This window comes from Sturnira hondurensis, unplaced genomic scaffold (assembly GCF_014824575.4).
Source record: "Sturnira hondurensis isolate 20B ecotype Veracruz unplaced genomic scaffold, ASM1482457v3 Scaffold0018728, whole genome shotgun sequence".
In the NCBI taxonomy this organism is placed as follows: domain Eukaryota; kingdom Metazoa; phylum Chordata; class Mammalia; order Chiroptera; family Phyllostomidae; genus Sturnira; species Sturnira hondurensis.
This window is the reverse complement of record NW_028091359.1, coordinates 4752449-4775657: the sequence shown is the minus strand read 5'-3', so window position 1 is coordinate 4775657 and position 23209 is coordinate 4752449. Positions and strand designations below refer to the sequence as shown.

Here is a 23209-nt window from a genome sequence, read left to right as displayed (position 1 = left end):
ACTCCAACCAGGAACTCCTCAATGGAAGGCACTTCCATTTTTTTTTAATTTAAATTATTTTATTGTTCAGTTACAGTTGTCTGTAGAAGGCATTCTTGTTAATTAGAAGTTCCTATGGAAATTGTTTACCCCTTCCTGTCTATATCAGGGGTCTCCAGCTATTTATTGGTAGCCCTGACTAAGCAATAGTAGTGATGTTTGCTGTTTCTAGGGCCAGTTGTCAGGGTTAGGATATGGGTAAGATGGGAGAGGAATGAGGAGAAGGAGGAGAGTTGGATGGGTTGGAGAAAAGAGCAAAGCGAAGCTGAGGTGGAGAGAAGAGATAGATGGCCTTTGGTGTGTGATGTGGTGCCTCAGATGTCTCAGCTCTTAGGGACTGCTCTTGTACTTGGGGCTGGACTGAATTACAGTGAAAGCAGGTAAAAAGTGCCCTTGACAAACAGAAGGACAGAATTAAAGTATAACTCAATATGATACAGAAAGATCACCAAGATACACGGTTAAGTGATAAAAAGCAAGATGCAGAACAGTGTGTAAAGAAGAAACGGAGAAAAGAAAATTTGTATTGTCTTGTTGTATATGCATTTTAAAAACTTCAGAAGGATAAACAAGAAAATGGTGACGTAAGTCTAGAACTGTGAAGGTAGAGGGCATTGTGGGAAGGAGAGATGTCTTACTGTATTATATTTTTAAATACTTTTTGATGTTTCTATCAAAATAAAAACATATAAAATAAAAAAAAACACAGAATAGTATCTCGGTCCCTACATCTTTTCTCCTCCTGTGTCTGGAAGTCAAAGAAAAGAGCAAGGGGCCACAGCCGAGCCCAAGCAGCCCTCGAACGGTGGCTGAAGGGATACGTGCACAGGTGGGTGCTGTGACCGAGGACACACGCTCTCCTAGGATCTTGAAGGGTTCTGAACTTGTAGGTGTGTATTTTCTAGTATTGAATTACAAGTTAGGCATTGGAAAATTTAACTTGCTCTTATAGTTTTAGTGTAACAAGATTTTAATTGTTTATTCCTTCAAGTTGGCAATTAAATACACTGTCATGGTTCTTGGTTGTGCAATATTGGGCAATTTCTTTTTTTTATTTTTTAAAAGATTTTATTTATCTTTAGAGGGGAAGGGAAGGAGAGAGGGAGAGAAATATCAATGTATGGTTGCCTCTCATGCTTCCCCTGCTGGGAACCGGCCCCCAACCCAGGCATGTGTCCTGACTGGGAATTGAACCTCGATCCTCTGGTTCGCAGGTTCGCGCTTAGTCCACTGAGCTACACCAGCTGGGGTGATATTGGGCAATTTCTTAATCTTTCTGATATTCAGGGCTCTCCTTTGTATTGGTAATAATATTAACATTTATTTTACAAGATTGTTGTATACATTATATCTGTAAACGATCTAGTATCTGGCTTAGACGCTAAGCCAGACATTAATAATAGTTCCTTATAGCCTAGTGGCAGAGTGGGAGCCCTGGCTGAGTTCCTTAACCTCTTAGAGCCTTGGTACCCTCCTCTGTGAAAGGGGTATAATTATAGTACCTACACCCTAGGGTGTACACGCTATCTGTACACCCTGTCGTATGGATAAATGAGTGTCTTGATGCTAAGTACTTAGAGTAACACTTGGTATGTGCTCCATAAACACAAGCTGCTAGTTTTCTTCATGACACCTGTTTACTAGGGCTGCTATAACAAAGTGTCACAAACTGAGTGGCTTAAATGACAGCAATTCATTGTCCATTAGGTCTGGAGGCAGAAGTCTGAGGGCAGGGGCATGCTGCCCCTTGAAGGTGCTAGGGCAGGACCTACTATTCCAGGCCTGTCTTCCAGCTTTTCGTAGTTCCTCAGCAGCGTAACTCCAGTCTTTACATAGCGTTCTCCCTGTGCGTGTGTCTTTGTGTTCAGAAACTCTCCTTTTTAAAAGGAAAACAGTCATATTGGAACACGGCCCACACTAATGACTTCATTTTAACTTTAAAAAAAAAAGGTTTCATTTATTTATTTGCAGAGAGAGGGGAAGGCAGGGAGAAAGAGAGGGGGAGAAACATCAGTGTGTGGTTGCCTCTTGTGTGCCCCAAGCTGGGGTCCAGGCATGTGCCCTGATTGGGAATCGAACCAGCGACCCTTTGGTTTGGAGCCTGGCACTCAATCCACTGAGCCATACCAGCCAGAGCCATTTTTACTTTATTACCTCTGTAAAGATGCTATCTCCAGCTAAGGTTAAATTCTGAGGTAAGGGGGGTTAGGAGTCCAAAATAACTTTTTTTAGGGTGGGGTACAATTCAGCTTATAACATTCAGTAGCTTGGTCAGCCTCACAGACTATGTCATTTATCATGGGTGGCGACCCTCAACACCTATAATAGGAAATGAAAATTTTGGTGTAGATTGGTAACATAATTTAAAGACATAGATTATTTCTTTAGGTTTCTTGTGCATTTATATTTAAGATGTATAGATTTTTGTTATCATTGAAACTATAGATTTATATGAAATGGAAACTTTAGAAGGTAAGATTATTCTTGCTTGTTTTTTGGTATCAGTAAAATTCTGTTTTGAAAAATTAGGGTGAAGATTACATTCTTGCTCTCCATGTCTCATCCTTTGTAGGAATTGATGGAACATTGGGATTTCCTTAATTTCTAAGAATTAGGTCCAAGAATCTGTTTCTAGCAGGGGTGTCCAACCTCCGGGCCCACAAGCTGCATGTGACCCAGGATGGCTATGAATGCAACCCAACACAAAATTGTCAACTGACTTAAAACTGTTTTTGCTCATCAGTTTTCACTAGTGTTTGTGTATTTAATGTGTGCCCCAAGACAACTCTTCTCCTTCTAGTGTGGCTCAGAGATGCTAAAAGGTTGAACACCCTCTTCCCTGTGTGAATAAAGAGATGTTTTATATTAACCGGATGCCATATGTAAAAAAGGTTGGCATGGTTATCTTCCAACATTTGGCTTCAAACTGACATTTGGATAGGCAATATGGGTCGCCCCACAAATAGCAAGACCTTGAAGAAGTCCCTCTGGCCTGAATGATTTGGCCAGCTGCCTGCTTCTGTTCCCCTCCTGCTTGTGTCTAGTGTAAAATTCAAGCTTGCAAACACAGAGTGTAGACTCCTGATGATCTGGCTGCCGTGACGACCTTTCTGTCCTGTTTTTAAACCGTCCTTTCACCACTGGCCTGTATGCACCTTTGTTTGGTGGTTTTCTTCCCTGGGACTTCTAACGTTAAGACTTTAAAAAGTTGCTATTCAGGTGAAAGTATTTTTAAAAGGTATTACGTGCTTGCCTCCCTCTTTAAAGAAAGCATCCTGAACAAAATTTTATCTTTTAGTAGTAATTTAAAATTATTGAAGATCTTCACTATGCCCATCAGTTACTATATTTTGCTGAAATATAATGTCTTTGGAGGCAATAGGATATATTGTATTAGTGGACTAGTAAGTATATATTACATATTCTTGGGCTGTTCTTTATATTATTTTGTCTGTTATTACCTATTTTCGTTATCTTCTACCTTTGTAGCAGGTTGTTACTGTCCTCAGTCCAGCCTCCAGCAGCTCTTCCCTCTATTTTAATGCTTTCTTTCTCTAGTAGGCAAGGACACCAGCCAACTAAGCTGGTGTAAATTATTTGCCAGGGAAGGATACTTATACAGTAAAAAAATTAAAAAAAAATTATTGTTCAAGTAAAGTTTTCTGTCTTATACTCCCAACCCAGCCCACCCCCCGCCAGTGCTCCCCACCTCCCTCCCATTCCCCCCCACCCCCCCACCTTAGTTTTTGTCCATGTGTCCTTTATACTTGTTCCTGTGAATCCTTCCCCTTTCCCCCTGAAATTCTCTCCCCTCTCCCCTCTGGTCCCTGTCAGCCTGTTCTGTATTTCAATGTCTTTGGTCATATTTTGCTTGCTTGTTTGTGTTGTTTAGGTTCCTGTTAAAGATGAGATCATATGGTATTTGTCTTTCACCGCCTGGCTTATTAAAAAATTTTTAAAAATAAAATAAAATACAAAACAACTTAAATTAAATATAAATACATACATACATACATAAATAATTTGCCAAGGAAGAGTAGATAGATCTTTAGTGATGGTGGGAGGGACTTTCCTACAGATAAAATATTGAAGAGCCCTGACTAGTGTAGCTCAGTAGATTGAGCACGGGCTGTGAACCAAAGGGTTGCTGGTTTGATTCCCAGTCAGGGCACATGCCTGGGTTGCGGGCCAGGTCCCCATTGGGGGCCACTTGAGAAGCACCCATACATTAATATTTCTCTTCCTCTCTCCTCCCTTCCCCTCTTTCTAAAAATAAACAAAATCTTTAAAAAATACATGAAGAATAATAGGTTTTTAGTAGCCCGATGCAAAATTACATGGTTTTTTGCCTATGTGCATTTTATGGAGAAGAAAGGTGTAATTGAACCCGCAATTTTTTGGTTATGGGAAGATGTTCCAACCAGATGAGCCACACCAGCCAGGGCAATATTATCCTTTTCTGCCCTGGCCAATGTGGCTCAGTTGGTTGGACATCGTCCACAAAGTGAAAGGTCGCTAGTTTGATTCCCAGTCAGGACACATATGTGAGATGCAGGTTCTGTCCCCAGTTGGGGTGCGTGCGAGAGACAACTGACAGATGTTTCTCTCCCTCTCCTCCCCCTTCTCATCTCTATAAAAATAAATAAGCTCTTTTAAAAAGCTATCTTTTTATTTTGAATAGTCTAGTGATTTTAGTTTTTGCTAAATTGTTTTTTTGTAGAAATCATTGTGTGAAAAATTTGCCACCTAGATCATACTTTAATAAGTGAGACAGGCAGAATAGAGTAAAAACAGGGATAAAAGAATCAAGTAAAAATATAAGTTAACATGATAATTCTAAACTATTACTTTTTAAAATATTTTATTTATTTGTCTTTAGAGGGGAAGGGAAGGAGAGAGGAAGAGAAACATCAATGTATGATTGCTTCTCATGCATCCCCTGCTGGGAACTGGCTCCTGTGCGGGACTGGCCTGCTACCCAGGCATGTGCCCTGACTGAGAACCAAACCGGGATTGTCTGGTTCGCAGGCCTGCGCTCAATCCACTGAGCTACACCAGCCAGGGCTAAACTATTATTTTTAAATTTTATTATTTTTAGAAAAGGCCTGACACATGGTGAAGTACAAATGATGTGAGTGCTGGCTCTTTCTATCATTGTCATTTTCTGGTTTCTCTTTCGCTGTGTTCTTTGCAGACTTTTTTCTCTTTCACATCAGTGTTTGTCTCATTTTGACTCTTTCTCCTTACCCTGTCCAGTTCCTGGGTCACCTCAGATGCACTTGTGTCTCACGCACCATCCATATACTGATGATTTGCGAATGTGTTTTTTCTAATTCCAATCCCATACATACAGCTGCCTCCTGGACTTCTTTGCCTGGGTGTCCTTTGTTCATTTTAAAATGACCCCATCTACTTCCCCAAGTTCAGCCTCTTCCTATCTTCTTGTCCCAGTGGGTGAGTGGTGCTGTTACCCATCCTGTCACCTAATTCCTTCGTAGGGTATTTGTGTCACCATAGTCTTGAGATACTAGCTTGAAATGTTTTCCTAGTCACCTCTACTTCTCCGTTCTGAGTTTAGACCTTCATCACCCTTTGCCTGCTTGACCTTCAGTCACCGTTTGATTATTTTCCTTGACTGCCTTCCAAGTTGCTGTCATTGTAAAACATAGATCTCATCATACAATTATGTGCATCCCCCCCCATGGCTTACCTGGCTTTCAGGCAGTACTCCTGCCTGAGCACTCTGCACACTCAGCAGTGCTGAATTGCTTGAAGTTACCTGCTTTGTTTTTGATCGCCCTTCTCCTTCCCCTCTGGGTTTTCACAGAAAGAGTTGCCTCTGTTTAAAATGGTGTCTGGCCTGTTTTAGAAAGTAACCATGATGCTAATAACAGTCATAACCACAGTAGCTGACACAGAGCTTCCTGTGTACCCAGGCATGGCTCTTGAGTATGTGTGTGCGTTCCTGGCACTTCTCTTGTACGGTGATTGCAGGTATTCTCTCACCCAGCTAGCTAGACTTTAAGTTCTTTGAGAGTAAGGGCTGTGTCTTTTCTTTCATCATCACTGTTTGCTGTGTGATGGCACTCAGTAAATGTGTGTTAATGAATAGTCTGAGGACTGCATTGCCCCGCCTGTGGAGAACATCCTTAGGAGGGTATCGGTGGAAAAGCTGAGTTAGTCACATCCACTCACTAATCCTACCTTTACCGTTTGGAACTATAGGATCCAGTCTGTTCAGCGGGAGCAGCTTTGTAGCTTTGGAATAAGGCAAAGAGGTGTTTGTTTGTATTTTAATGATCTTCCATTGAACAATGAAGGGCATAGGTGTTTTTGTTTTCTTAGTGAGAACCTGTTTGCTGACAACCTGGTGTCATCTGGTAGAGAGAATGTTTTACATTAGTTAGAAGAAAGTATAGGGAAATGGATATTATTTAGGTTTGTGGTGTTCCAACCAGGTAGTATATTTGACATTGAACTAATGGTAGTTTTAGAATTCCTTATGACATTAGTTATTATGCATTAGTGGTCAGGTGTCACCTCTCTCCTCCATCACAAATCAGTTAAGTATGAGTTTAGACACATAACATTTTATTTTTTATCATGTGTATATAAATTGTGTTTGTAGCAAAAACCTAGAAAATGGATAAGCTTGTAGTTGTTGCCTGCTCCTTTGTTTCTGTTTTTATCTAGGTCTTGATCATGGTAGGAAGGTTTTGGCCAGCAGGGGGAGCTCAAGTCACTGATATGTGACTCCACCTCTACTGATTTTCAGTTTGTTACAGCCAAAAGAAACAACTCTTACTGACAAAGAATATGATTAGAGTTTGCCCTCCTATTTTGCATAGAACATTACATTGTCTTTAGGGACCATTCTATAATTACTATCACTTATTTATTTATTTTAACTAGAAGCTATGAATCCCTTTAGGTACCATTTAGATCTTTTCCTGTAAATGCCTTATTTTTCATTTGTCCATGCTGTAGCATCTGCCACTTTCCTGCCTGCAGTACTTTAGCCTCTGTATCTTAGTGGGTCTTCAAGGTAGTGTAGGGGAAGAATCACCTTTTTACTTAGGTCTGATGGTTAGAGTCTGACCTTCTGTTGGGTTGAAATGTGCCCCTCTGCAGTGTTCACTTTTGGCCTAATTTGTCTGCACAGGAACTGCCTAGAGCAGGGATGTCACACTCATTTTCACCAAGTGCCACATCAGCCTGGCTATTGCCTTCAAAGGGCCGAATGTAATTTCAGCTCCTTAGCAGTTAAGGAGTAGTTACATTTATACAGTCCTAAAATTATTTCAGCCTTTTGAAGGCAAGTGCAAGGCTGTTGTGGCTCCCGGTGACAATGAGTTTGACTCCCCTGGCCTAGAGCAACTACTCCAGTTTCTCTTTTGCTAGATCACCCTTCAGATATTTAGACATCATGCTCACCCAAGTATTTTCTAAGCTGAAAATAAATCCTAGTTTTGTTTTTTTAAAGAAATTTTATTTATTTATTTTTAGAGAGAGGGGAAGGGAGAGAGAAAGGGAGAGAAACATCAGTGTGTGGCTCCTCTCATGTGCCCCCTACTGGGGACCTGGCCTGCAACCCAGGCATGTGCCCTAGACTGGGAATCGAACCCACAACCCTTTGGTTTGCAGGCTGGCATTCAATCCACTGAGACACACCAGTCAGAGCTAAATCCTAGTTTTGCAAATATTTCTCATTTGATACATTTAAAAATCCTTTTCACTTCTCATTTCCCTTATTTTTCAGTATCAGGAAGCTCATCATTCCATATGGAAAGTGGGGAATTCTCTATATCTTTCCTATAGTGTGTTAAATTGTTAAATGTAGCATTTCCAAAAAGATTATTTAAGATCAATCTCCTGCTTATAGTTATTTATTTGGGGAAATGTCTATGTATCCACCCATTAATTTTCTGTGTCTAAATTATGTCCCACGTATGTTAAATACTTTCAATTTTGTGGTCACTCTGGTTTTTTTTTTAAATGGTCTTATAATCTTATCAAGACTTTTTAAAAAGCCCACATAAATTCTATTCACAAACTTTCTCCTCTGAGAATTTGGGTAGCCGGTGTGGTGGGATTTCCAGTTTCAGAAGCCATGTTGGCTTTTCCTCAGCAGATTGTCATGCTGGTAGGTCTTCTGGGCTCATCCTCTACTAAAGATCTGCCAGTTTGTCCAGTTTGAAGTTTGCAGCTAGAGCCCTGTCTTGAACAGGTGGGAATTATGGCGATGGCATGTTTTTGTTCAGATATTTGTTGAGTGCCTAAGTGTGCCAGGAATAAAAGCAAGGGGCTGGGTAAATGCTGATTAAAGGACACAGATCTGGATTCTGTCCTCCCTAGGTCAGTCCTCTCATAGGACTGACTATCAGCCAGTAGGTTCTTCCCTGCACTTGGATAATGGATAATGTTCTACTTAAACTCTTCTAAAGTGCAGAGAATACTCTGGGCTCCATGACTACCTAACATCTAATATATTAGTTTGGAAGCATCTTGTTTAATAATGAATTTGATTCACTATCCCTGATTTGTATACTCATACTTTAAAGAATAATTTAGAAGTAGGTTTTTCTCCTGCCTTCTTCAGTAAATATTGAAGCAAATTAAAGTTAGGCCTATCAGCTGTCTTGCCTTATCACTGTTTATACCCTATTTATCAAGTGACTCATCCAGTCATTATTTGGCATCTGCACCTCCCCCCCCCTTGGTGCTCAAACCTGAGAACATCTGGTTTTTTATGTATATAAGCCACCCTTTGTGGCTTTGCATTTTCTTACAAGGTTTTAATTGTTTTGGCTGCATAGGTCTTAATGCTCCTGATCAGCTACAATTTATGATCTTTTGTTACTTTTCCTTGTTTTTGTTATGTATTTTGAGAAAAGTTGTCTTCCTCCTCTCCTGACCCTTTCCACTCCCCCCAGCCCCCACACTACTCAGCAATTTAAAACTTACGTGTGAGCACCTGATTTTGATCACTCACATGGAATATTTTAAAGTCCATTTCTAGGCTTTGTATTACACATTTGTTTTTTAAACATAATTTAAATTTTATCTAATTAAAGTTTAGATTCCCTTTCCTAAAATTGGGTAACCATATAATACATTTTTAGTTTTTCCTGACTTGTAGAATATTGGTTATGTGTTTTTTTTAAAGATTTTATTTATTTATCTTTAAAGGGGAAGGGAAGGAGAGAGAGAGAGAAATAATCAATGTATGGTTGCCTCTCATGCATCCCCTGCTGGGAACTGGCCTGCAACCCAGGCATGTGCCCTGACTGGGAATCGAACTGCGGTAGTTTGGTTCACAGGCCCGTGCTCAATCCACTGAGCCACACCAGCCAGGGCTGGTTATGTGTTTTTTATGTCTATTACTAAAGGGTCATATATGTAAATTTCTGGTTATAATTTAGAACTAAGTTCTATTATATGTGTATGTCTTAATAGGTTCTAATTTTTTTTGAGAAAGCATTTATTATTTAAAAGTTTATATCAATTCCTTCCCCTAGATGTTTTGTGTTGTTAACACATAGGTTGTTGAACCCTATATTATTTGTTGTTGTAGTTTTCAGGTTTCTGAATCAACGAGCTTTGGAGTTGAAAGGAGCCTTGATGTAAGTTAGTCAGATTCTAGACCATTTGCCCAAAGTCACATGGCTACTTAGTGAAAGAGCTAGAACTTGAATGCCAGTCCAGCATTAATTATATAAGTCTAATGATTACTGGGTGGTAGATTAATACGTTAATCACACTTATACGGGACCATATGCAAACAAGAATTGCTGATTTATGGGGGGAAAATAAAATGAATAATCTGGCTTAGAAATGAGTTGACTGATCATCATATTCTTTCCTGTTCAGCACATATTCTTCCTCTCAGATCCTGTATTTGTGGATCAGGGTACCATCTTTATACTGCAGATAGTTCTGGGGATTACTATGCCAATTTTCTCTCTCTCTCTCTTTTTTAAAAATTTTACTTATCTTTAGAGGGGAAGGGAAGGAGAGGAATATCGATGTATGGTTGCCTCTCATGCATCCCCTGCTGGGAACTGGCCTGCAACCCAGGCATGTGCCCTGACTGAGAATCGGACTGCGATCCTTTGGTTCATAGTACTGCGCTCAATCCACTGAGCTACACCAGCCAGGCAACTTTTTTCTCTTTCAACTACCCATTTATAGAAGGTTTGCCAACCATTTGTTATAATATTCTTCAGGGAGAATGTAAAATTAATTGCTTTTGTTGAAGCTTTAAAAAACAATACATTCCGGTCCTGGCCAGGTTACCCAGTTGGTTAGAGTGTCATCCTGATGGGCCAAAGTTGCGGGTTCAATTGCTGGTCAAGGCACAGACAAGCAGCAATTCATTTATAATGAATGTGTAAATAAGTGGAACAACAAATATCCCTCTTTCTAAAAATCAATACATAAAAAATAAAAAAAATACATTCAATCCTATATTACTGGAGATAACCTTTTCAGTAATAGGGATTTTTGTTCCTTAAAGCCTTTAGTTACTGATGTCCCAGTTTGTATAATTTCTGTGGATGACTGATTATATCAATGACAAGTTGGGTCTTCCTCATTTCATTCTCACAGGGTAATTTAGAGTAATTTGAGTTTGATGGGAACCTAATCTTTTTTTTTTTAATTTAAAAATATTTTCTTTATAAAAATATATTAAGTGCTGTAAAATTTCATTTTGGGAACTTGTATGATGAGCCAGACATTTCCAATGTATATTAAGTTTTTTTTTACATTTATATTTTGAGGTGTCATCACTCCTATTTTTAAATTTATTTTTATTTTTTATATGAACAGATTTTTATTAAACTTTTTTAACTGGTAAAAATCATACTCTTTTCTCTTTTTTCAAATTGTTATTCATAATCTTTTCTTATATATACTGCTGGCAATGAGTTTGCAAGTGTAACATAAAGGCAAACTAGAGCTCTGAGGTAATGTCTCAAAGGGAATAAATGGCAGAATTATGGCTTGCTTTCTCCTGACATTTTCACAAGTAGTACATTTTTTTTTACCAAGTGAAATTGGTTAGAAGTTATGTTATTTTGGCTTTATCTTTTTTATAGCTTTATTAAGATACATTTCTTATAGCATAAAATTTACCCATTTAAAATACCCTTTTTTTTAGTGTATTCACAGAGTTGTGCATTCATCACCAGTCTAATTTTAGAACATTTTTAACTTTCAAAAAGAAATTTTATATCTGTTATCAATCATTCCCTATTCCCTTTTGTCCCCCAGCTTCTTGCAGCTACTAACCTACTTTCTGTCTATGAATTGCCTGTGGTGGACGTTTCATATAAATTGAATCATACAATATGTGCTTCTTTATGACTGGCTTCTTTCACTTAGCATGTTTTCAAGGTTCATCTGTGTTATAGCATATATATCAGTATTTCATTCATTTTTATGCCAAATAATATTCCATTGTATGCATGTGCCCCATTTTGCTTATTTGTTAATCAGTTGGTGGCTATTTGGGTTGTTTCCATTTTTTGGCTGTTACGAATAATACTGCCGTGAACTTTCTTGTGCAAATTTTTGTTTGGACACCTTTTTTTTCAGTTTCCTTGGCTATATACCTCAGAGTAGAAATGCCAAGTTTTTGGGTTTTTTTAAAGATTTTATTTATTTATTTTTAGAGGGGAAAGGAAGGAGAGAAGGAGAGAAATATCAGTGTATGGTTGCCTCTTGTGAGTCCCCTGCTGGGAACTGGTCTGCAACCCAGGCATGTGCCCTGACTGGGAATCGAACTGCGATCATGTGGTTTGCAGGCCCGCGCTCAATCCACTGAGCTACACCAGCCAGGGCAGAAGTGCCAAGTTTTTTGATAACGCTGTTTAACATTTTGAGGAGCTACCAAACTGCTTTCCAAAGCAGCTACCCCATTTTACATTCCCATCAACAATGTGTAAGGGTTCTGATTTTTCCACATTCTTGCTAACACTTGTGATTGTCCATCATTTTGATTATAGCCGTGCTAGTGTGGGTGTGGAGTGGTATCTCATTGTGGTTTTGAATTCATTTTCCTGATGACTAATGATGATGAGATCTTTTCATATGTTTATTAACCATTTGTATATCTTCTTTGGAGAAATCTCTATTTCTGTCCTGTTCTTTGTCTGTTTTTTTAACAGCGTTGTCTTTATTATTGAGTTGTAAGAGTTATATCTAGATATTCTGGATATAAGTTTTTCATCATATATGATTTTCTCCCACTTTATGGGTTGTATTTTCACGTTCTTGATGGGGTCCTTTAATGCACAGAATTTTATAATTTTGATGGTGTCCAATCTACCCATTTATTCTTGTCACTTGTGCTGTTGTTGCCGTATCTATGCCTAACCCAAGATAATGAAGATTTACCCTTGTTTTCTGAGAATTTTACGGATTTAGGTAGCTTTGAATTAGATTTTGAAATCAGGAAGTATGAGTCCTCCAACTTTGTTCTTCCTTTTCAAGATTGTTTTGGGTAATCTGGGATTGAATTGAATGTGTAGATCAATTTAGGGACTATTCCCACCTTAATGCTACATCTTCAGTCCATGAATATGGGATGTCTTTCCCCTTAGTTAGGACTTCCTTAACTTCTTTAGACAATTTCTATAGTTTTCAGAGTATAAGCTTTATACCTCTTTTGTTATTCCTACATTTTTAACACTTTTTGATGTTATTGTAAATGGAATTAAAAAACTATTTCCATATTGTTCATTGTTAATGTATTGAAATACAATTGATCTTTGAATAGTGATCTTGTATCCTATAACATTAATGGACTTATTTATTAGCTCTAATAATTTATCTATAGGTTCCTTAGGATTTTTTATATACTAGATTATGTACAAGTAGAGGTAGTTTTACTTTTGCCTTTTCTTGCCTTATTGCCCTGGCTAGAATGTAGAATAGAATGAAGAACAAAAGTGGTAAGAGCAGACATTCTTGTTTTTCCCTGATTGTGGGGAGAAACTGTTCAGTCTTTCTCTGTTAAATGTGATGTTAGCTGTGGATTTTTCATATGTACCATGTATCAGGTTGAGGAAGTTTTCTTCAGTTGCTGGTTTGCTGTGTGTTTTTGCCATAAAAGGATGTTGGATTTCATCACATGCTTTCTTTTTTTTAAAGATTTTATTTATTTACTTTTGGAGAGGGGGGACTGAAGAGAGAAAGAAAGGGAGAGAAACATCGATGTGAGAGAAACATCTATTCGTTGCCTCTTATACGTGCCCTGACTGGGAACTGATCCAGCAACCCAGGCCTGTGCCCTGACTGAGAATCGAATTGATGACCTTTCACTTTGTGGGATGATGTCCGTCCAACTGAGCCGCACCAGTTAGGGTTCAAGTGCTTTTTTCGGTATTGAAATGATTAAATAGTATTTATCCTATATTAATATGGTATCTTACATTAATTGGCTTTAAGATATTAAACCAACCTTAAATTCCTAGGATTAACCACTTATCAAAGGGTTATAATCTTTTTAATATGCTGCTGGATTCATTTGCTAGTGTTTTGTTGAGGATTTTTACATCTATATTCATAAGACATATTGGTCTGTAGTTTTCCTGTGGTATCTGTGTATGGTTTTGGTATCAGGGTAATAATGTGGTATCTGGCAACAGCATAGATATTCTAGGAAGTGTGAGTAGTTCTTCCCCTTCTCTCTATAGAAGAATTTTTCTTCTTTATACCATATAAGATATCGTTTTCATTTAGCTGTTTTATTATTTTTTGTTCTGCTAGTTGAAATTAGTCCATTTGTATGTAAATTTGATTGTGGAAATGAATCTAGAATCTGGCTGAAAGTACTGAATATTGTGTTCTGTTATTTTTGTCATTCAGAAGTGAAAAAAGATTGCTGTTAAGAAAATTATATATGATTTCTTAGTAAATGAATGACAGAGATAAGACAGGAACTTGAGCATTTCCTGAATTCCAGACATGTTCAAAGTACCTTGTGGTCTCATTTATAATATTGTACCCATGACCGTTTTTACATTAGATATCTTCAGGTTTCATTATCTGTACAAAGGGACTATATTCAGGGTTTTTTTTAAATGTGCATATTAATCTATAAATGACCTAAAGCAGTGCTTGCCCAATTTTTCCTTTAAAGTACTCAGTCTGGGGTTGTCCAGAGCAGCTTGTCAAAAAAGGGACATTTCTCTGAAGACTCCTTATATTGATCTTGAAAAAATGAGACTCGCATTTTGCTCTGTAATATATTTATATTTAATGAAAGTGTGTCTGATTTTCCTGTCTTTAAATTGACATTCCAGCATGGTGTCTCCTATTTATCCAGTGGCTTCCCTTACTCCTTAGTCCATAGCTATATACTCTAGAGCGTGCATGAGAACCCAATTCAAGAATCCGGGAGTTAGTGGATTAAAACATAATGTTTCTTTCCAGGAATGATGTGCCCTCTCCATTGGAGGGAACAGGCATGTTTGCTCCGCAATTCCTAGATTTGCTTTGCCATCAGAGTGAGATTTTAGGAGTTGCATTTTAACTTTGGACTCAGCAACTGACTTAATTTTTTTTTTGTTTTTAAAAATGCCTTTTGCTTTACGCACCTATCGCCTCCTTTTCTCTTTGAATGTCTTTCCCCCGTCTGACTCTTTTTATGAGGCCCTCCACGACCTCACTGCTTGTAGCTGTCTTGAAGTTCTTCTGCATGTTTACCTTTACATTTCATTTGGAAAAGAAGCCAGGTGATTTGTTGGTAAATTTGGGGCAAATTCCAACATTCAGGTTTATTATCTGGTACAGTGTTTAGGTCCTGCACAGACTGCTTCATCTGACATCACCTCATCTGCAAAATCTGTGCATTAGAGCATCCCCTTTATGTTTGGTCATTTATCTTTTTTGGTTAATTCTAATTATCTGTTATTCTGAATTTAAAAAATGTTCTATACTATAGTTCAAAGCTCTGGAAATAAAGTTTACCTAAGTAATCACTATAGTTTTTCTTTAACTCCTTAAGAAATTATAATATTCATATAAAGTAGTGGCTAACCCGCATGCTTTAGAAGTCAGTGCTTGTGTTTCTACTTTGAAATCTGGGACTACAGAGGAGAAAACCATCAATTTCGGATGTTAGATCTAACATAGCTGATAGCCTGAGAGAACCTGATTTGTTTCTTTAAGGGATATAGCTGTATTCGGTTGAATTTTAATGTTATCTCCTGAATTATCCCCAAATAATTACTACTAGATTTAGGAGTGCTTTCAGAGTTAACCTTAACTTTAGTTATTGTTCTCATAACTAACACAGTTAAATCATTAGGTTGCCTAATTAATTTTTCTTAATGAGTTATTGGATCACTTCTATAGAGAGATGGTAAGATAGCATCTTTATGTCAATTCTGAAGTCTGTATCTCTAGTACAGGGGCGTCAAACTCATTTTCACGGGGGGGGGGGGCCACATCAGCCTGGCTATTGCCTTCAAAGGGCTGAATGTAATTTCAGCTCCTTAACAGTTAAGGAGTAGTTAGTTACATTTATATAGTCCTAAAATTTTTTTGGTCCTTTGAAGGCAACCAAGAGGCTGATGTGGCCCCTGGTGAAAATGAGTTTGACGCCCCTGCTCTAGTATGAGAAAGAAAATCATCTAGTTAGGTGGGATTGAAATTAGGGAATGTGATGCATTCTTATAATACTTTTCCATTTAAAGTTTTTCAAATGACAAATTGTTGAATCTTACTGAAAGTTTGTTGCTACTGGACTAAACACATAAAAATATATATTTTGAATCAGTTGAGACTTCCATTTAATTAAAAAAATCTTGATTTTTGAGCTTTATAGTAACTGTAACCAGTGTGGGGTTACAGTTTCCTTACTTATACTTGGCTAATCTTGATACTTGTGAAATTGTGAAATAGGCAGTATTGTTTGGGTTTAATACCTTTATCAAGTTAGTACTTATAATTTGGCAAGTGAGTAGCATGTTTCTGTTGGGAGGCTATAACTCAGGAAGGCAGGTGATGGCAGTTGGAAAAGTGGGAATTGGAGACTGCACTCTGATCCCAGTGTGTGCTTCAGCTTTGAGGCTTTGGGCAGTCTCCTCACTGTTTTCACTTTCACACTAATAAAATTTGGAGGTTAAACTAGATGGCCTTTCATATTCCTTGTACATCCAAAATTTGTTGATTTAAATTTCTTAAGTTTGTTTTAATTTATTCTGGCTTTCTATTTAATATTTAGCTGGTTAAATATTAACAAAAGAGCATCAATTTCAGTTTAAAGATGCTTCTTTCATGATATAAGTTTAATGTTGTCTAAGATAGATTGATGTGTTCATTTCTGTGCTGTCTGAAACAAAATCTTGAACTTAGTGCTCGCTAAATTTTTTTTTAATAAATGCATTTGAACTTTTAAAAAATATGGTTTTAGAGTTATGATTGTAAATAATCCTTTTCAGAATTGGAATGTTAGGGAACTCAAAGTATTTTTATATATAGTGTTATCTGAGTTGATGAATGAAGACATTATTTGTCAAAGTCTATGGAATGAGGTTTGAAGTTTGAATTAAGGAAGATGTACTGATTTTTACCTCATTTAAATTAATTAATTAATTAATTAGTTATCCTCACCTGGGGACATGCTCATTGATTTTTAGAGAGAGGGGAAGGAAGGGAGAGAGAAGGAGAGAAACACTGGTGTGAGAAACATTGACTGGTTACCTCCTGTATGTGCCCTGACCAGAACCAAATCTCCAACCTGGGCATGTGCCCTGTGCCCTGATCAGGAATTGAACCCAGGACCTTCTGGTTTACAGGATGATGCTCCAACTGAGCAACCTGGTCAGGGCTCATTTATTTTAACCTTTCAGTTATTAAATTTGGAAAATAGCTTCATTTATTAACAATAATTATACTAATAGCTAAATGTACAAGGTAGGCACTATTATATCCTTTTTTACAGAGTAGAAACTGAGGCTTATAGGTTAAATACTTTGCTCAAAGTAACACAGCTGGTCAGTATGGAGGCACAATAAAATCTAGGGCCAGCCTTGGGTCCCCTACTCTTAATTATCACACTATACCTTTTTTCATTTATTCAGCAAATTCTTACCAAGTACCTCCTTTTGCAAGGCTATGGACTAGGTCCCCGGGATGCAATGGTAAATAACAAAAACCGGGGTCTTTATCAAAATTGTTTAGTCTTTAGGACTTTCTCCTGAGTTAATATAATAATTGCTCTTTTTGAAAATAGTTTTACTTATTTATTTTTAGAACGAGGGGAAGGGAAGAAGAAAGAAAGGAAAATCATGGATCGGTTACTTCTTTTTTTTTTTAAAGATTTTATTTATTTATCTTTAGAGGGGAAGGGAAGGAGAGAGGGAGAGAAACATCAATGTATGGTTGCCTTTCGTGCGTCCCCTGCTGGGAGTTGGCCTGCAGGGAACTGGCCTGCAACCCAGGCATGTGCCCTGACTGAGAATCGAGAACCGCAATCGTCTGAGTCGCAGGCCCACGCTCAATCCACTGAGCACACCAGCCAGGGCGATCGGTTGCTTCTTGTACACTGACCAGGGACCAACTTGAAATCCAGTCATTGTTCCCTGACTGGGAATCGAACTTGTGACCTTTCACTTTGCAAAACTACACCCAACCAACTGAACCATACCGGGCAGGGCTAATAATTGTTTTTTAAAATGTGCAAAACAAAATAACCCATGGTCCTTGTGAGATTAGTTTGGATGTGTGAAGTACTGAATATGTGATAGAATATTCTGTGTCAGAGTTTCTGGTTTGTTAGAAGATACAATATATGGTTGGGGAAATTAGAGTGCCTTTTTGGAATATGTTTATTGTATAGATGAGAATAATAAATCTGAAATTGGAATATCCTTATTTCTTGCCTTAAGGGCTTCTAGGCCAGCTTCAGGAAGTGAGAACGATATATGAAAACAACCTCAGGGGAATTAGCGTTTAATCAAGAGCGGGGTAATGTTGTACCAGTTACCTGTATTATTATTATTATTATTTTAAGATTTTATTTATTTTTAGAGGGACAGGGAAGGAGAGAGGGAGAGAAATATCCATGTATGGTTGCCTCTCATGCATGTCCTGCTGGGAGGTGACCTGCAACCCAGGCATGTGCCCTGACTGGGAATCGAACCATGGTTGTTTGGTTCCCAGGCCCAAGCTCAATTCACTGAGCTACACTAGCCAAGGCCAGTTACCTATATTATTTATTTATATATTTTGTATTGATTGATTTGAGAGAGAGAGAGAGGAAGAGGGAGGGAGAGAAAGAAAAACATCGATTTGTTGTTACCCTTATTTATGCATTGATTGTTTTTTTTTTTTAGATTTTATTTATTTATTTTTAGACAGAGGGGAAGGGAGGGAGAAAGGGAGAGAAACATCAATGTGTGGTTGCCTCTCACGTGGCCCCCACTGGGGACCTGGCCCACAACCCAGGCATGTGCCCTGACTGGGAATCAAACTGGTTACTCTTTAGTTCACAGCCTGCGCTCAATCCACTGAGCTATACCAGCCAGGGCTTGTTTTGTGTTTTTTAATGACTGAAACAAAAAAAGATCTAAAACCACAGCTTCTGAAGAACCGTTTGTTCTTGCCAGTCTTGTACTGCTCTCTGAACTTTACCTTAGCCTCCCATCGGGCCTTGTGTTTCAGAGCAGGGTCTCTGAAGATGTCCTTGTTGATGACAGTTTTGTCCAAGGGGATATCCAGAGTATCTTGTGGGCATGAGGTGAATGTAGTTACAAATTTTCACAAAAGACTTGATCTTAGACCTCTGGGCAGTTTCCTTCTTGTCCATGGCAGCTGTCATTTTGCAGGGACAGTGGTCAATTCCAGCCACTGAGCATTGCTATAGGGGCGGTCTGATGTACCATCATCAATGTTCTTCACGATGACCACTCTGTGTCCAGAGTAGTGTCCAGCCAGGACCAGCAACCACCTTCCTGGGTTTCATAAACTTGCCCATTTGACAGCAGCCACTGGGGCCTACAGCAGAAAGGAAAGAACCATGTTGGTTGATTCTTGTGTGTGCTCTGATGGGAGATTGAACCTGCCACCTTGGCATATTGGGCAATGCTGTAACCAGTCGGGCTACCCAGCCAAGGCTGTTAAGTGAAGTAAGTAGGTGATAATGGTTGTGTGGTGGAACATATCTTGAAGGGAAAATAAGTTGGAGGGGGATTGCAGGAGAGGAATGAATGAGGAGGGATGGTCCTCTTTTTCTGGGCAGAAAGAACACAGATCAAGACATGGATCAGTACAGAGTTGTATATAGGAAGGAAGGGCCTCCCTCAGGAAAAAATAATGTTATGTAAAATAAGTGGGTTTTTTTTTAAGATTTTATTATTTTAGGGAGGTAAGGGAGGGAAGGAAACATCAAAGTTTGGTTGCCTCTCACACGCCCCCTACTGGGGGACCTGGCCCACAAGGCAGGCAGGCAGGCATGAGCCCTGTTCACAGTCCTGCACTCAATCAATCCACTTAACTCACACCAGCCAGGGCAAAGACCAAGGTTTTTGCCAACTTGTTCACCTTGTTATATTGGTGGCATCTTCAGGCTTGCTATATAGTAACTAGTGGTTTGAGGTGTCATGTTTAGTACTATTGGAGGAAGAAGGAATGCATCTTCCTTATCTTTAGGGTGGAATAATTTTTCTCAATTATTTCTTGGAGATCTTCCAGTGGGCTTCCATTCATGTGTTATTGGCTGGGGTTGGGTTCCATGCCCATTCCCAATCATAGGCAAAGAAGAATGGGTTAAAATTAGTCCATTAGGATAGAGGATATGGGAGAGTCAATCACAAATGTTTGTTCCAATAGTGATTTGAAAATCGAGTATTATATAATGTGTGTTTTTAATCAGTTTTGATATCCATTGTGTTTCTGGGGAAAATTTTAAGAAAATGTATTTCTCTCCCTAAGATTTTTGTGTTTGTAGTAGCTCATCTTTGAATGTTCTTATTTGTAAAAATTGGTGCCTAACTGGAAAGACATCTGATTTGGGTGAAAAAGAGATTGACAGATTTATGTGCCATAAACACTGTGATCTCCTGACTCTTGAGCTAAGCAATGAGAGAATGGAAAGGTTAGAATTTTTTCTTAAAATGCATATTTTGAAGAGCATTTCCACCTCTTGCCTTCGAAAGGAAATCCATTGAAAAAATGTATTTTATAACCTTGGCTATTTGGGGACCTAGTTAAATCTAGCAGTTGAGTTTTAAAGGTTAAAGCAATAGTAAGATTATTTTGTGGTGGGTGTGTTTGAACATATTTAAGTATACATTGCAAAGGACTTTGCCTTATTTGGTGTTTTTCATTCTGCTCACTTGGATTTCAGAAGCCTCAGATTAGGGCTCTAGTTCGCCATCTATTGGTCCTTGAATTGTATGTTTAACACCCTTATGCTACACTTCGTGGAGTTACTTTTATGTGGAGACATATTTGTGTACATTTTTTAATCAACTAAATATTCTTCCCCAGGATTATACATTAAAAAGCCAAGAGTAGGATCTTTGGATGTGTATACAAATATGTTTATATATATTAGTTTATTCTTTGTGTAATCTGACTTGGCGACTTTCTTAATTGGTTGCTTTTGATATTTGAGAACAACGACTATGAGAGAATGATTTCAAGAATACAAATGGAAACTCATGAAAATATACGTGCAGATGCTATAGGAGCTGTGAGTTAGTATAACTTTGTGGGAGGACCAAAGCTGTTTTTCTGACTAGCAGAAGTGAGGCATACCACCGGATATTGGTTCTGGTAAGCCACAAAACAGTATCGAGCATTTCTCATCTTCATGTTTGGTAGTAGAACATACTCTCCTCATCTGTTGAATTCGATGATTGCATTGTTGTAAACATTTTTTATTCAGCCATTTAAAATAATACTTTGATGAATCCTAGAGGGTTTGTTTTTTAAATCTTAAAGCACTTAATTCATCTTTTGGCAACTTTATCTTTAAGGATGATGTAATATAATTTGTGTAAATGTCACACTTTGCATTGTATTACTGATTTTATTTTTTTTAATCTAGAAACGTTTCTATTATTTTAAGACCTTGTTTTGGGACATGAATAAAATACTGACAGACTGGTCATGAGAAATGATACAGCGCCACTTAGACCAATGGTAGGAAGGTGGAAAGTTTGCTTTTTCTTGAGATTTGGGTTTCTCTGTGAAGTTCTTTATCAAACTTTTAGTACATAGCAGTAAACTTCCTTTTGGTGGTGACAGGAAATATAAATACTCATTGTGTAATGCCTGTTTTGGCGGATCTGCCAAGCCATGACACCCAAAACAACGCATGCTTCTTAACGAAAACTACAGTTCCCAGCGAGCCCGGCTGGTGGACCATCACTTCCCCTCTTGCTCCCAGCTTTTCCCGCACGGGCTAGCCCGGCGCGGGCCGTGGCCCGCGCCTGCGCAGTGACGACGTGCGAGTTTTTTTTTTTTTCTTTTTTACCCTGGCGGCTGCGGTGCGCGGCGCTGGGGCTAGTGCCGAGGCGTGCTGCAGTGTGGGGAGGCAGGCTGCTAGGACAAAGGGCGACAGGAAGCGCTTCACTGGCCAAGAGCTTCCTACCCGATTCAGCGTACGTTAGCCCTGGAATAGGGTGGCAACGTCTGCATTAGCCTACAGTCATTACTACACAGTGCAAACAGTTCCTCGTTCACGTCCTCTCGCTCCGCCGCTCCTGCCCACCTTGCCCCTCAAAGCCGGCGCGCGGCCCCACCAGCCCCAGCGCAGAGGGAACGTGACGGCGTCAGTGCCTCAGGTTAGCCTCACCTCAGCCGAAGCAGGGGCTCGCTCCCGCCTGCTGCAGTGCCGAGTGCCGCCGCCGCCACCGCCACACGTGTGGGCGCAGCTGGGGCCCTGCGCCGCGGCCTCCACAGATGGAGGTACAGCAACTGCGGCCGCGACGAGGAGCCATGACTGAGGCGGCGGCGGCGACTGCGGCCGCGCCTCCTGGCGGCCCGTGGGGGCGGTGCGACGGGCGCCCCCTGGCGGCACGCCGGGGCGGAGCGGCCCTTCGCCGCCGCAGCCGCAGCCGGCGGAGGCGCTGCTGTCCCTCCTCCCCGTGTCCCCGGCGCTCGCCCGCTCGCTCGCTCGCTCCATTCTCCCTCCGCTTCAGATTAAAGGGGGGGAGGGAAAAGGAGCTCGGCCGCCATTTTCCCAGTGCCGCCGCCACCGCCGCCACCGCTCACCGAACCGGCGGGAGAACCGAGCACCGTAGCGAAGCCGACTCGTCTCGCCGCCGCGGCGCGGGGGACGGCCGGAGCGCGCTCCCCGGCCAGGAACAGACGTCTGGGGGTGGCGGCTGGGGTGCGGGTTCGGGCTGCAGACGGCGGCGCTTGTTTGTGCGGGGCGGGGGGGGGCGGCTTCACTCTCTGCCCCCGCCCGCCCGTCCTCCCCGCCGGGCTGCGGTCGCCGGCCGTGCCCAGGCCCCGCCGGAGCCGAGGAAGGCCGGAGAAAGGGCCCAAAAGAGAAGAAAAAGCGGCCGCTCCCCGCCGCCTTCCCCTCCCCCTCCGCCTCGCCCCCCCGCCCGGAAAGTCAGGGCGGCTCCGGGCGCCGGGGGGGAGGAGAGCGGGGGGCCCGGGCCGGAGCCGCCACCGCGCGCCCCCGCCCGCCGTCGGCCCTGGGCGCCCAGGCCGGGGGCTGTTTGCAAACTGCGCCCATTTTGTGGGGCTGAATCCGCCCGGGCTACGCTCCTCCATCACGTGGTAGGTGCTGCTGCTGCTGCTCCTTTCCTCCACCTCCTCCCGCTGCCCTTTCTCCTTCTCCTCGCTCTCCCTGTGGCTCCCATTTCTCCCTCTCTTTGTTAGTTGTAACTGGAAAGGCAGGGCAGGGCAGGAAAAATCCCCGGAACTTTAAATGGCCTCTCCGGGCTTCCCCGCTGCGGGTCTGGGGCTGGGAGTCGCCCCAAGGGCGGGGGTGTGCGGGGGCCCTTCCCCACCAGCTGCCGCCTCGTTCGCCAGCTTTTCCTTTGGCGTTCTATTTAAAAATGAGGCCTTAAGAACACGATTTATTCCCGTTAAAAAAAAAAAAACAAAAACAAACTCTGGCTCTCGCCTTGAACTTCTTGGCTGCAAAAGGCCTTTCACTGCTCGAAACACACATCTTGCATGTTTCTCGGTGTATATC

The 23209-nt window shown here is 40.5% G+C and overlaps 1 protein-coding gene and 1 pseudogene across 4 annotated transcripts in view; one reads left to right on the top strand and one right to left on the bottom strand.

The window, feature by feature from the left end:
• KANSL1 (KAT8 regulatory NSL complex subunit 1) overlaps positions 1 to 23209 on the top strand; it is a 159949-nt gene that overhangs the window by 4740 nt on the left and 132000 nt on the right. For 2 of the 4 annotated variants that reach the window (XM_037070019.1, XM_037070015.1), the window contains exon 1: positions 22699 to 22788. The exons of the other annotated variants lie outside the window; for them this stretch is intronic. The gene's annotated coding sequence lies outside the window, so the exon portion shown is untranslated. Of the gene's footprint in view, positions 1 to 22698; positions 22789 to 23209 lie in introns of those variants that run through there. 4 annotated transcript variants of the gene reach the window in all.
• Positions 18553 to 19338, bottom strand: LOC119003565 (60S ribosomal protein L27-like; annotated as a pseudogene).